Here is a 15,091-nt window from a genome sequence, read left to right on the forward strand (position 1 = left end):
GGATGGATGGATGGATGGATGGAAAAAAGAAAAATGTTTTTTTTAAAAGTGAGAAAAAAAAAGTGGAATAGTGCAATACGAGTCTATATACAAGTTATTGGAATGCTATATTAGATAATAGATGAATAATTACTAAGAAGCAGATGAATGTTATGAAATTGTTTCAGCAGTTCAGTTGTTTAACAGTCTTACTGCCTATGGGATGAAACTGTCCCTGATTCTGGTGGTTTTAGTCCGGATGCTGCGGTAACGCCTGCCAGACGGCAGCAGACTGAACAGTGTGTGGCTGGGGTGATGGGGGTCTTTTATAATCCTGAGGGCTTTCTTCCTGAGCCGCTGGGAATAAAGGTCCTCCATGGATGGCAGCTCCGTCCTGGTGATGTTCTGTGCAGTTTTCACCACCCTCTGTAAAGCCTTACGATTGAGGGCGGTGCAGCTGCCGTACCAGGCCGTGATGCAGCCAGTACTGAAAAGAACAGGTTCTGTTGTAAAAACTCTTCTGTTGGGGACAGTAGAACTACATCATCGGCGTAGAGCAGGGACTTCCTGTCAAGAGAAAGACCTGGGATTTGGCTTGACAGCCAATGACAGGTCAATATTGAGAGATGGCATTTGTTGAGAAAAGTATATAAGAATAGAATAACATCAAACTTATAGTTTGAATGAAACAGATATTACAGCTTATGCTCTTAAAGCAAGTTCCAGTCTGTGTCATCACCGGCTTGTGGGCTACAACAATCAACGGAGACCCACACTTGCAATAAAAGTTGTTGAAATAAGTCCAAGGTGGTGTGAAAGTTAGTATCAGTGTGTAAAATGCAGGGGTTTGTAGTCAGTGTTTAAACAGAATACCATCTCACAATCAGTCAGCTGTCACCAGGTCTAACAGAACAGTGCCAGAAATGGTTCAGAGTTCCATTAGTGGTGGGGGGGACAAAATGGCTTCTGGGCAGGACGGATTAATTGTGCTAGCTCGTGACCTGTTTATCGCCTGAGCCTCGCAGCGGGGAAACTCTGGAGCGCATAATTGCGCCGCATTTGCACATAAGATGAGGCCCCCTCCGCAAGATGAGGCCCCACGCACTCTGCGTGATCTGTAGGGAGGGGCGGCCCTCTAAATAACTTCCCTAACAACCCCTGACTCTACATCCCATTCCCTCCATCACCATCTCCACCGGCTCCCACTGTGCAGATTATCCTGCATTTTCCTGCCAATTGCCCCCACAGTCAGCCACAACATGATCTGGAGGCTAGCCAATGGCGAAGTGAATTATTCAAAAACTATGGTCTGGAACTGCAATATGAAAAAGGAATGAGCCCTTCTGGTTAATTTATCAGCAGTGCTTCCCTCAGCCTTCGTCGTGTTGTTTATAGTTTTTGTCAGTGGGATCATTTGGAGCAGAACAACAGCTCTGTAGAGGGGGAACTGCAAATGTAACTATTCACATTGATAAATTATTCATTTCCAACAGGATTTGCAACAGTTTTTTATTTCTATGCTAACAAAACTTGCAATCTTTCCAAGTATATTTGTCTAATGTCAGAATGTGTCTTTAATTTAAAATAAGACATGATAACTTAAGAAGTAACAGTGCAGTGAGATATAGGGTCTTGTTTCTATACAATAAATCTCAAGTATCTTGTTAGGTCAAAGACTCTTGAAAACATCTTCATTTGAGTTGTATCTCAGATGAAACGTTTTTGTGTACATTATTATTGGAAAATCGCTAACTAACATCAGAAAACAGAAAACTTTAGAGCATTTGTGGAAACAACATTTCCTGATGTGCTTCATATAGTTAAAAGATCTGATTGATCTAAATATCCCTTCTTATTTCAAGAAATCTTACAAAGCAAATGTTCTACTTGTTCTATTGGCAGATTTGTTTTACTTTACTAAAAGTTGTCTTGTCACAATGTATCACTTTTGTACCTCTACACAACTCTTTGGAGAAACTTCAGTCACATACGGAGTCAGCTGTGCCACCAGTAACGAGTGTGTACAGTACTGTTGTCTTTCGACAGCATGGAGTTCATGCCATTTTAATGTTGTGGTCGTTTCTGCTGCTTTTGATATGTGAAGCCCTATATACCTTTGGGTCAACTAAAACATGTTGGAATTCAAGGTAAGGCTTTACAACTAAGTTTTGTCTACAAAATAGATCTGTATCAGTTGTGATCGATAATGTGTTCTCCCTCTTCTGGTATTGTCTCCTGTAGTGTCCCCCAAGGCTCCCTTTTATTATTTCATGGTCCTTCCACTGGGCTCTGTGTATATAAATACAATATTCATCATTGCTACCCTGACAGCAGGCAGCCGAAATGAAACTGTGTGAAAAACAATATCCTCAGCCTTCCTTTCAGATGACTTGAGCAGGTAAGGGCTGAATGATCAATAAATGTCTTCAGCTAAACAAGAGTAAACCAGGTCTCCAGCATCAGCCCAAACATGTTGCTGCTGTCATAAAGTTAGACAAACAAATAAAGATGTTTGTAGCTTTTTCCACATTAGACTGATCTTTTGAGGTACTGTACGAACCAGTTTTCAATCTGATCTCCTCAGTCCTTCCTCCACACTGACCACTGATCTCCAGTCACTCACCATTATAAGTTTCCAGCTCAAATCCATGAGTAGCCTTTCACGTATTCCCTTACAATTAGTTATTTACGGTCGATCACAGCTAAAGATCACCTTTATATAATTCATTTTAAGCCCTTATCTATTAATATAAAAAGGCAATTATTGTAGTTTTTACTGTGACAGTTATTAACCTATTTATTTTTGTTTTGGTTGTTTAATTCTATTAAATGAAGGCTCAGAAGTGTTAATGCATATGGCGTTTTAAAATGTTATGAGCATAGAACATTTTGAAGAAAATGTTGAACATGACAGAGAAGTACTGTAAGATGAGACTGCTCTCAATTTTCGACCACCTGTAGGCTCCCATAGGAACTACATCATTCCAAGTTATTGTAAGCCTTTGCTAAGGGCTTAATAGAAATTAAGATGAGTTTGTTGTTGATAATGTAAGTATTGACTTGAAATATACCAACAGCCAGATTATTTCTCAGGATCAGGACCATAACGGTACGTCCACACGGTTCCGTCGCGTTGAAGCTTGCCGGTGGGCGTGTCTGGCGCGCGACCAACAACCAATCACATTAATATCCCGCCCCGGACACACAAGCATGCGGTTTGATTGGCTAGCGCTTGTACTGGCATATGATTTGATTGGCTGGCGCTTCCGTCAACGCTTCAAAAGTTGAACTTTTCTCTACTTTTGAAGCGAGCAACAGAGGCAAAGCGACGGAACCACAATGCAGTTCGGCAAAGCTTGACGTCACCCCATTCAAAGTGAATGGGAAGCGTCTCCGTTGAAGCATGCGACGGAACCGTGTGGACGTTACGTAAGATTCTGTAATTGTAGTCCGCCTTCCAGCAACGTAACAACCTATCTCCCTTAAAATCTATAATTGATAGATAATGTTTAATGTATGATACATTATGAGATGTGAAAAGTGATAATTTCAGACCTTGAATCAGAGATATTGGACAAGGTAATGAGTACTTTGAGCCTTTTTCAAATTGGAGGCTGCCATCCATCAGCAACGCCGTGTTCCCTGGCGGAGAATGCTGCCAGATCATTCATTTTCGTTCTCAAGTGCATTCAATACGATCCACAGCAGTCTGCACTCATCCAATTCTGAAAGCTTTCATGATGACTAACTGGAATTGTAATCATCTGTTTGGCAGCCCATAACGTGTATACTGAATGACACTCCATTCAGAATGATGAGTTAGTAACAATGGTAATTATACATGAGTGTGTTATGTTGGAACAGCAACCACTAATGGAGGGTTTAAGACTCATCTTGGGTAGAAGCTCATGAAAGAACTTAACGATAATATTAATGTGTAGAACAATAAATCACTATCAATAATGAATAAAAGAAAAGATTGGTTCCAACCATTATTGATCCCCAGTAACCCTAACCCTGCAGAACCAGCAAATCCATGATAAGGGTGTACACCAGACTGATGAATGACAAAGTATTTGTCTATTATCAAAATATATATTTTTGTACATGTAGGCATTGTTACAATTAATAAAAGGGAATACAAATCACTTTAAATAGGTCTTCAAACCAAAGCTAATTTGCAGCTCTTTTCCATGGACAGATATGAAATATAAAATAGAATTTGATGCAAAATTCAGTGGGTTTAATTTTCATGTGATTTGCCATCAAAATGTAATGTTTTAACTGCTTACACCTTAGGGTTTGCTGATACAATCATTACCATCCCATAATGTTCTTATAAAAAGTAAACTTTGTTCAGTATTCCATTATAGGACCGATCCTATATACGACATGGCAAGTCGTCTCAATTACAGAACCCTTTGGCTCTGCTAGAAGCCAGAAGGCTAACGTTATGCGAGCAACATTCAAAAAAATTCGTTGACAAAAAATGTAGCTGGTGGAGACCTTTCCAAAATGAACAATTATTAATATACATTCATAATGTTGTCCTTGTACTGGATCCATTATTAGACATCTGTATTGCCATATTTGTTTCAGAAAATAATGAATGATGTTCTGTTTTTACTTTGTTCTGCTGAATTGGTGGAAAACTGATCAAAGAAAGCTTTGAACGCCAGATAATGAGAGCAGTGACTTAGTTAAGTCATTGGTACATGTGTATGGTGATGGTAATTGCAAATCCGACTTCTTTAGATTTGACTTTGTAGTTTGAAAACTATAACGTTAGCTTGGACCTCATTTGACGCAGATGGGTGACTAGGGTAAGGTTTTGTCTTACTTTTATAGAGTTGAAAAAGTAATTCTCATACACAACAAAATCTTTCCAGCTGGAGTTGTTCAAAGCCAAATGTATAAAGGGCCTTTTGACAACATATGTAATGTAAATAGGTGTAATAAAGAACATTAGGGTCAAACTACAAAACATAATGGCACAGACAGAATGGATGAACAGCTGCTGTGCTTACCTACTGCATTCAAACGCTTACATGGAATGAGCGAGACCAAGCCAGAATGATCTGCTTTGCCTTTATTGCATATGGCTCATATATTATATTTAGCTCCCTTCATGTGTGTATTGTACATTTAAAGCCAGAGTGTTACACATTATAGCGCACAAATACAATACAGGGAAACAGATTAAGCACTTTCAACAATAACATCTTAATAAATCAAAAGCATGTCAGACACAAGTTGGAGCTTTAAAAAAAGAGCTTGGAGGCATAAGTGCTAACTGCAGAAATACAATAGATGCCTGAATAATAATACACCGAGCTGTCAGGCCACTGAGATGCACAACACGCTGACACACTACTTTTGCAGAGAAGAAAACATGGTGACAACAACAGTGTTTTCTCTTATTCCTCCACATTCCCGACCCCATCACATGTCCATTGCATTGTCCGTTTTCTAAAATAAGATGAGTGTTAACAGTTTCACACTAAAAGGATTGCAAACAATAAATTATATTTGGGAATATTAACAGAAAACATTACGGGAATTAGATTGGTTAGTACGACATCCATTCTCTGTTAGTTGCTTTCGCAATCGATTTAAAAAGAAATGACTTTGTTGACAGTTCTGCTGTGTAAGTGGCCGGTCATACCTGACCTTTACCTCACCTACCTCTATTACGCTTACCATTGATACAAGATGCTAAATTGGCTGTGAATGGAAAGGATGTATGTTTCCTTCTTGTTGTTTCAGGCATATGAAACCAGGCATGTGAAACTAGATAGAACATTCTGAACCTTTGAACTATACACACTAAACATTTTAGATGGTGCAATAAAAGCGTAAAAGTTCCAGCTAGCATTCAGAGAAGGCGCTTGTGGTTTTTGACACCTTGAGAGCGGTTACAGCGGGTATGAAGACATTGAGGCACAGGATGCAGGCGACCTACGCACAGATTTGAATCAACTTCCTGGGACAGCGAATCGTAGAGACAAGCTGCCCATATTTGTCTCTGTTAATAAATAAAATATCTGTTAATGAATTAAAGTTTAAAGTTTGCATATTTGAAATTGAAATGTTTAAAGAAAATAATTTGATTCTGAAGTCATGACATTGACAATGTGTTCTGCTTTCATGAAAAATGTTCATATTCCCTCTCTTTAAAATTACATATCATTACTACAGTATAAGTTTGTATTTGTTTAATTTTTAAACCTTACATTTTGTAATGTTCAATAATTGAACAGTTGTGGCCTCCTTCTGACTGAAAGAGAGAAAGGGGGATGACCCATGATGAAGAGAGGGAGGAGGAAGAAGACTATAAAGAAGGATGGAGAAGAAGGAACAGCATGAGGAGATTTTACTTGTTGCTATTGTATTTTGACTTGGTGTCTTTATTATTTTTTAAGGATTCTTTTAATCCTCAATTTTTGTTGAAACCTTAATAAATCCGGTTTGTACTTTGTACACTTCGACCCAAACTCCTGGTCTCTCTCTCGTGGTCTCTGAAGGTATCTGCTTGGTCTTAGAGTGAGGTAAGAACACCCTTCCTTAGAAAAGACTGACATTAGTTGATCATTTGGATTTAAATTGTTTAAGGGGAATAGAAACTCTGCTAAGGTTAAACTATAGTTTCACATTGGTCACTGTGGTAGAGGTGGTTTTGATGAATGTTGAAATATGACATATGCTCTGCTGATGTGGTAATGTCACTGCTGTTAATATTTGACTCTGGCTGGTGATGTCACTGCTGTGATATTAATGTTTGACTCTGGCTGTGTTTGATATTACATTTGCATTGTTTTTGATTGATATATTTGGGGATCAAGAGAGGGTGGGGTTAGGGACTGTGGGTTCTGAAGCTGCCCTAATTACCAGGGAGTCTCCCAACGACACAGGGTTTCTCCTCCAGGCAAGGTAAGGCAAGGCAAGTTTATTTATATAGCACTTTTCAACACAAGGCAATTCAAAGTGCTTTACAAAAAATGAAAGACATTAAGAAAATGGCATTTAAAATTAGTCATTAAAAATAAACCTAATAAAATAAACATTAAAAGAAAAAATACATGAATAAAAGTTACAGTGCAGTCTAAGATATGAATAGTTCAATTAAAAGCAGCGACAAAAAGAAAAGTCTTCAGCCTGGATTTAAAAGTAGTCAGAGTTGCAGCGGACCTGCACGTTTCTGGGAGTTGGTTCCAAGGCCCATAACTTTGAACTTTAAGTTCAAACTGTCCTGACTGAGCACACGCACCTCGTAACCTTGGCTGCTGTGCTCTCAGTGTTCTGTCTCCCTGTTCCTGCCTGTTGGCGTCAGCTGATAGAGGTGTTATGATTCTATGTTCCTGCCTGTTGGCGTCAGTTGATAGAGGTGTTATGATTTTATCTTGTTATGCAGCAGTTTGATGATGCTCTCAGAACTAGTTAAATACATGGGTCTGAGGTAGAGTTCTTTAGAATTGACGTGGCAACTCTACCGTGAAGTCAGAACCTCTGGCTCTTGGACTTGTGATGTGAATTCTCCGGCCGTAACTCCAAATAAACCTCCAGTGTTTTGACATCAAAGCTACTGCTCCTACCGTGTCTCCTTCCTGAGTCGGTGACTCCCACTGCATTGCTACACAGAAGTTTCCCTTACAATTTGGCGTTGTCGGCAGGATACCAATACATCTTCAGAACTGGTAAGTGTAATTTCAAATCCACATTTGGACATTGCCTTACCAGAATCTGTGATTGACGGTATCCTAAAAAATGACCTGTGAAACTGAGCGGCTGCGTTTCGTTTTTGGTTAATGAACATTTGGGGATAAAAAACCCAGGAAATCAGGGTCTGGGGACTCAGTCCTGGCTGATTTACTCTGTGTGTGCTGCTCGGGACGGAAGTGCCATACAAGCATACACAGCTCATGTTTAGAGAGACCTTAAAGAAAGGCATCAGTGAAGTGGAGCTTCTGTGTGAATTGAAAGCAATGTCAAAGATTTGTATTGGACAAATCGCCGGATTCTGAGGTTTTCAGCGGCCAAAACAGCAGTTAAAAATAAGCAGCCAGAGATATTCCCCCCATCGCCTCTGTGAGCACGGCTCCAGCAGCAGCCACGGGTGTGTGTGTAAACATCCCCCGTGTGTGGTGGTTGCATTCTCCAGCCACCTTCCTTGTGTGTGTGTTTTCCCTTTCCCTGTCTGTGTGGGCGTGGTGCCTGTCACTCCTGGCTCCCGGCTCAAATCTCCACCAGCTGCAAACAGTTGAGCACTCTCCTCTGCGACACACCTGATTCCCATCAGCCATTACGGATGGTATATCAGCGGAGGCTCCACAACCTGTCAGCGCCAGATCGTTGTTAAACCCCAGTGGTAAAACTCTTAGCCTTCTCAGCCTTCTTAAAGTATAGTGACTATTTTCGCTACACCTGAATATATTCTTACCTGTTCTTCTTGTGCTCCAGGATTACGCTTCAGTGGATTACGTTCCAGTGGATTAAAACTCCGGAGGATACTCTTCAGTGGATTACGCTCCAGTGGATACTCTCCAGCCGGATTATCTCCTCCAAATAAAACCTTTGTAACTGCCGTGTCCTGCGTTTGGGTTCTCTCAGATAACCGTAACAGAACGATCTGGCCAGTATGGACCCAGCGGACACCGGCTACCAGGCCAAAACTACGGACGAACTCTGCCAAGCCCTGGCCAGTCAAGGCGCTCTCGTGGGGCATCATGATACAGTTCTCCGTGAGGCATTGGAGACTCTCCGGAACCTCTCCGTTAATGTGCAAAGGATCGGCACGCAGGTAGAACTGCTCACTTCACAGGCTTTTCCTCCGCAGCACGCTGCACAGCCGACAGCCCCTCCCCCCCTCCTGCCGCACTCCTCCATCAGCTACGAGAGGCTGTCATTCCCACACCTGAACGATACGCTGGAGATTTGGGTAATTGTAGAACCTTTTTGTTCCAGTGTACGTTAGTTTTTGAGCAGCAGCCTAGTACTTATCACACAGATGGGGCTAGGGTAGCATATGTAATGAGCCTGTTGAGGGGGAGGGCTTTAGATTGGGCTACAGCTGTTAGGGAGAGCCAGCCACACATTTGCTGGTCATATGATACTTTCATTTCCGAAATGAAAAAAGTTTTTGATCACCCGGTACGGGGGAGGGATGCTGCTAGGCGCCTTCTTTCTCTCTGGCAGGGCTCCCCTAGTGTAGCCGAATTTTCAGTGGAGTTTAGAACAGTGGCTTCCGACTCACGCTGGAATAACGAGTCACTACAGGATGCTTTTCTTCAGGGGCTGAACGAAGCAATTAAAGACGAGCTAGCTGCTAGGGATGATCCAGTTAGCTTGGATAATTTAATTGCCACAGCCATTAAGATTGATAATCGCCTCAGAGAGAGACGTAGGGATAGGACTAGCCGTCACTCCAATCCCAGCGACTTCTCACTTGATCCCCAAATTGGAACTGCCACTACCCCTATTCCCCGATCTTTCCCGACTCCTTACTCAGCCTCATCCCATGGAGAGGAGCCCATGCAAGTGGGAAGGGCCCTCCTCTCACCATCTGAGCGTGCTAGAAGGATCCATGCTGGGGAATGTGTTTATTGCAGCCAAACCAGTCATCTCGTTTCCTCCTGTCCTAGTCTGCCAAAAGGTCAGGCTCGTCAGTAGCTGTGGGGATTCTGGCGAGCCCTTCCTCCTCTCTCAACCCCCGACCCAGAACACAGCTAGAAGCCATGCTTTGCTGCAACCAACAGTCCCTACCCCTGCTCGCCTTAGTGGACTCGGGGGCGGATGAGAATTTTTTGGACATTGACATTGCAGCTCAGGCAGGAATTTCCTGCGAAGTGTTAGATTCACCTCTTAGTGCTAATGCTCTAAATGGAAAATTCCTGGCCCAAGTCACTCACCACACCAAGCCAGTAAACCTCATTCTGTCTGGAAACCATCGTGAGTTTATTCAGTTTCACCTAATTTCCTCACCTCAGGCCCCCATAGTGTTGGGCCATCCCTGGTTAAGAACTCACAACCCCCAGATTGATTGGGTAACTGGCAAAATCATTAGTTGGAGTTCTTTTTGCTTATCCTCATGCCTGCAGTCTGCCCTACCGCCAGCAGAGGCCGCCTCTCCACCACTCAAGATCGAGCCGCCTGACCTGTCATCTGTTCCCACTGAATATCATAACCTAGGAGAGGTGTTCAGTAAACAGCGAGCTCTTTCTCTTCCTCCTCATCGACCCTACGACTGTCCCATTGACCTCCTTCCCGGGGCCCCTCTGCCTTCCTCACGTCTGTTCAACCTATCTCGCCCTGAGAGAAAATCCATGGAAAATTACATCCATGACTCCCTGGCTGCTGGTGTCATTCGGCCATCCTCCTCCCCGGTCGGTGCTGGGTTTTTCTTCGTCTCCAAGAAGGACCGCTCACTGCGGCCCTGCATTGATTACAGGGGTCTCAATGCCATTACTGTAAAAAACAAATACCCACTACCCCTCATTAACTCCGCCTTTGAACTCCTCCAGGAAGCCACCATTTTTTCCAAACTGGACCTCCGCAATGCCTACCACCTCGTCAGAATCCGAGAAGGGGACGAGTGGAAGACGGCCTTTAACACACCACTCGGTCACTTCGAGTATCTGGTGATGCCTTTTGGACTGACGAATGCCCCTGCAGTCTTTCAGTCAATGGTGAACGATGTGCTCCGTGACCTCCTCAACCGGTCAGTCTTTGTCTACCTGGATGACATCCTCATATTCTCTCGTAACAAGGAGGAGCACATTATCCATGTCAGGCAGGTGCTGCAGAGACTCCTGGAGAACAGACTCTTTGTAAAGGCGGAGAAATGCGAATTCCATGTCAACACAGTCTCATTCCTGGGCTACATCGTTGAGGAAGGAAAGCTTAGGTCCGACCCTGAGAAGATCCAAGCGGTGGTGGGGTGGCCCAAACCAACCTCAGTCAAACTGCTTCAACAGTTTCTTGGTTTCGCCAATTTCTATCGGCGCTTCATCAGGGACTACAGCAGAGTGGCGGGTCCTTTAACCAGACTCACTTCCCCCACAACTGGCTTTTCCTGGACCCCAGAGTGCGATGCAAACTTTTCAGAGCTAAAGAGACTCTTCACCACTGCCCCTGTGCTCATCCACCCTGATTCCTCTCGCCAGTTCGTTGTGGAGGTCGATGCCTCCAACACCGGGGTAGGAGCAGTTATTTCCCAGCGCTCGGAACGAGACCAAAAATTGCATCCTTGTGCATTTTTCTCTCGCCGCCTCACCCCAGCTGAGAAGAACTATGACGTGGGTAACAGAGAGCTGCTGGCTGTCAAACTTGCCCTAGAGGAGTGGAGGCACTGGCTGGAGGGAGCTGAACTCCCTTTTATTGTATGGACGGACCACAAGAACCTGGCGTACATCCAATCTGCCAAGCGCCTTAACTCCCGTCAGGTTCGATGGGCCCTGTATTTCGGCCGCTTCTCATTCACCCTCACCTACCGTCCAGGGTCACGGAACCTCAAGCCTGACGCCCTCTCTCGCCAGTTCGCATCCGATGGACCAGCTGCCAGTCCAGACACTATCCTGCCTGCCTCCTGCGTGGTGGGGACTGTTACCTTGGAGATTGAGTCATTGGTCAGGGAGGCCCAGCGAGCGCAGCCTAGCCCAGGTAACTGCCCAGCTAATTGTCTTTTTGTGCCTACCCCTGTTCGCTCCAAGGTCCTGCAGTGGGCACACACCTCTCGTTTCTCATGTCATCCTGGTGTCCTTCGCACACTGTTCATTCTCAAACAACGCTTCTGGTGGCCTTCCATGGCTCAAGACACCAGGGCCTTTGTTGCTGCCTGTACAGTGTGTGCCCGCGCCAAGTCCTCCCACCAGCCTCCCGCTGGCCTGCTTCGCCCACTGCCAGTACCTAGTCGCCCTTGGTTGCATGTGGCATTGGATTTTGTTACTGGACTTCCACTTTCACAAGGAAATACCATCATCCTAACTATTGTGGACAGATTCTCAAAGATGGTACACTTTGTGGCTCTTTCCAAACTTCCCACTGCCCGAGAGACTGCAGATCTTCTGGTCAACCATGTAGTTCGATTTCATGGGATCCCCACCAACATCGTCTCTGACCGGGGCCCCCAGTTCATTTCCTACGTTTGGAAGGCCTTCTGTCAGGCTCTGGGAGCATCGGTGAGCCTGTCATCTGGCTATCATCCTCAGACGAACGGGCAAACAGAACGGGCCAATCAGGATCTGGGGTCGGCCCTTCGTTGTGTGGCTTTCAAGAACCCTTCGTCATGGGTCCCACATCTGCCATGGATTGAGTATGCCCACAACTCCCTGCCAAGTGCAGCCACAGGTATTTCACCTTTTCATTGTGCCATGGGTTTCCAACCACCTCCGTTTCCAGCCCAGGAAGAGGAAGTTGCTGTTCCCTCCGTTCAGGCCCACCTTCGTCGCTGTCGTAAGGTGTGGAGGGACACCCAAGCAGCCCTGCTCCGCTCCGCTGCCCGCAACCGCCTCATCGCAGACCGCCACAGGACCCAGGCCCCCAACTACTTACCAGGTCAGAGTGTTTGGCTTTCGTCCAAAGATCTCCCACTCAAGACAGAGTCAAAGAAACTTACCCCACGGTATGTCGGCCCCTTCATCATCGACTCCATTATTAATCCATCTGCAGTCAAACTCAAACTTCCCTCACACATGAAGGTTCATCCAACATTTCATGTATCTCTGTTGAAACCTGTTGCCAGCAGTCCTTTGTCTCCTCCAGTGAGTGTTCCCCCACCCCCCCCGCATCATCAATAATCATCCAACCTACACCGTCAGGCGATTGTTGGACGTTTGTCGCCGTGGAAGGGGATTCCAATATCTGGTGGATTGGGAGGGCTATGGTTTAGAGGAGAGGTGTTGGGTTCCCCGGCGAGACATCGTGGGCGCATCTCTGATACGGGACTTCCACCGGGATAACCCTGGAAGACCTGGTAGACCTGGTAGACCGCCTGGAGGCGTCCCTTAAGGGGGGGGTACTGTGGTGGTTGCATTCTCCAGCCACCTTCCTTGTGTGTGTGTTTTCCCTTTCCCTGTCTGTGTGGGCGTGGTGCCTGTCACTCCTGGCTCCCGGCTCAAATCTCCACCAGATTCAAACAGTTGGGCACTCTCCTCTGCGACACACCTGATTCCCATCAGCCATTACGGATGGTGTTAAGGAAATAATTATCATAGACGCCAAGATGTGACATACAGGACAAACCTTGATGTCTGTTTACCTCCTTTAAGGACACAGGCTGTTTCAGCCAATAATGTTATTGTTCCCATTCTGTGTCCAGTCAATACTGGGTCACAGATGGTCTGTATTGTGGGTACACTGGGACACTTCCTTCTCTGTTGTCTGAGGACTCCAGGGCATGACATATGCAAGGCCATAAGTGGCGGAAGCTGGTAACTTAGTGTGCCCAAACTATCTAAAGCTATCTTATCAAAACATGTTGATGACTCTCTGTGGAACCAGTTAAATGGGCTGGCAAGAGAGAGGCTCTCCAGAATTGACGTAGCAACTCTACCGTGAAGTCAGAACCTCTGGCTCTTGGACTTGTGATGTGAATCCTCCGGCCGTAACTCCAAATAAACCATCAGTGTTTGACATCAAAGCTCCTGCTCCTACCGTGTCTCCTTCCTGAGTCGGTGACTCCCACTGCATAGCTACACAGAAGTTTCCTCTACAGATGGTATATCAGCGGAGGCTCCACAACCTGTCAGCGCCAGATCGTTGTTAAACCCCAGTGGTAAAACTCTTAGCCTTCTCAGCCTTCTTAAAGTATAGTGACTATTTTCACTACACCTGAATATATTCTTACCTGTTCTTCTTGTGCTCCAGGATTACGCTTCAGTGGATTACGTTCCAGTGGATTAAAACTCCGGAGGATACTCTTCAGTGGATTACGCTCCAGTGGATACTCTCCAGCCGGATTATCTCCTCCAAATAAAACCTTTGTAACACACTGCCGTGTCCTGCGTTTGGGTTCTCTTAGATAACCGTAACACCGTGTCTGGGTGGCTGCAGCCGTGCAGCTGAGAGGAAGAAAGTCACAATTCCTGTCAATATCTTTAATTCACACCACCGCCATCCCTATTAAAAACGGGATGGTCTAAAAGCACTCGTTGTTTGTGACCGTCTTCTGCATTGCTGGTAAGGCTGGGGCAGCACGAGGTGCGTGCATCACCTGATGTGCCACAGCTCTCTACTCTGCTGGAGGAACATTTCCTACGTTGCTTGGAAGTGTTGCCTACGTTGCTGGACCAGCTGGTGGCGGTCCGGGGTGCATACATAAACATTATAGGCTAATTGATCACAGGTGGGCAGTGGCAAGCAAGTGTGAAACAGAAGCTCTGTTTCACCGTTGTGATGAACTCGATGGCGGGTATATAGGCTGGTCGTGTAGGACTACAGTTAACTGGGCTGTTTTTGGAGAGAAAGGGTAGAGAAAAAAAGTCTATGTTCTCCTGGTCGGGGGTTCATAGCGCCACTGATGGAGTAGTGGTTGTCGCAAGAGGATAAGCTAGTTATTGCTTTTGGACGGTCTTCAGGCACGATCTTAGCACTTGTACAAGGGTGGATGCGCAAGTAGGTGCTCCATTTCTATAATTCCCTACCCCCTCTGAAACCTCCTAATTCGGACTAAATTGAACTGGATGAGCTTTGCTGTCGCGCTGGTGTTTATTACGAGTTCATGTTTTGTTTGTCTGATTGTTTGTATGGGGGGTCTATATTGGTTTGTCCCGCCGTCTTGTGTATGTTTTGTAACAACTAATAATGAATCAGTCCATAGACAGGGTAAAATGAACTAAACTTTAGTTATCTCACCAAAAGTAAATGACTTGAGAAAAATAAATAATATAAAGATGTAAAGCAAAATTCTGGTAGTATAAATGTGCTGCAAAATGAAAATAAATAGCAAAAGAGTGTTTTTATGTCCTGCATCTGAGTGTGCAGGGGAAAATGTAAACAAGAAGCCCATTGTTCAGGGTGTGCGCTGTAGGTGTAAGAAGAAAATAAGATTATATTGCTTTAAGAATCCATTCTTAAATGGTATTGCTGGTATGTTAAGATATCTTTGTGACCTTGTATA

The 15,091-nt window shown here is 44.6% G+C and overlaps 2 long non-coding RNA genes across 2 annotated transcripts; both read left to right on the top strand.

Moving 5' to 3' along the window:
- Positions 1 to 8,122: 8,122 nt before the first annotated feature.
- LOC117536278 lies at positions 8,123 to 8,557 on the top strand. The gene is made up of 2 exons (XR_004567536.1): positions 8,123 to 8,344; positions 8,437 to 8,557. It is a non-coding gene; the product is annotated as an uncharacterized LOC117536278 (long non-coding RNA).
- Positions 8,558 to 13,688: 5,131 nt separating this feature from the next.
- Positions 13,689 to 13,964, top strand: LOC117536279. Its single transcript, XR_004567537.1, has 2 exons — positions 13,689 to 13,747; positions 13,840 to 13,964. It is a non-coding gene; the product is annotated as an uncharacterized LOC117536279 (long non-coding RNA).
- The last annotated feature ends 1,127 nt before the right edge of the window (positions 13,965 to 15,091 follow it).

This window comes from Gymnodraco acuticeps, unplaced genomic scaffold (assembly GCF_902827175.1).
Source record: "Gymnodraco acuticeps unplaced genomic scaffold, fGymAcu1.1, whole genome shotgun sequence".
NCBI lineage: Eukaryota > Metazoa > Chordata > Actinopteri > Perciformes > Bathydraconidae > Gymnodraco > Gymnodraco acuticeps.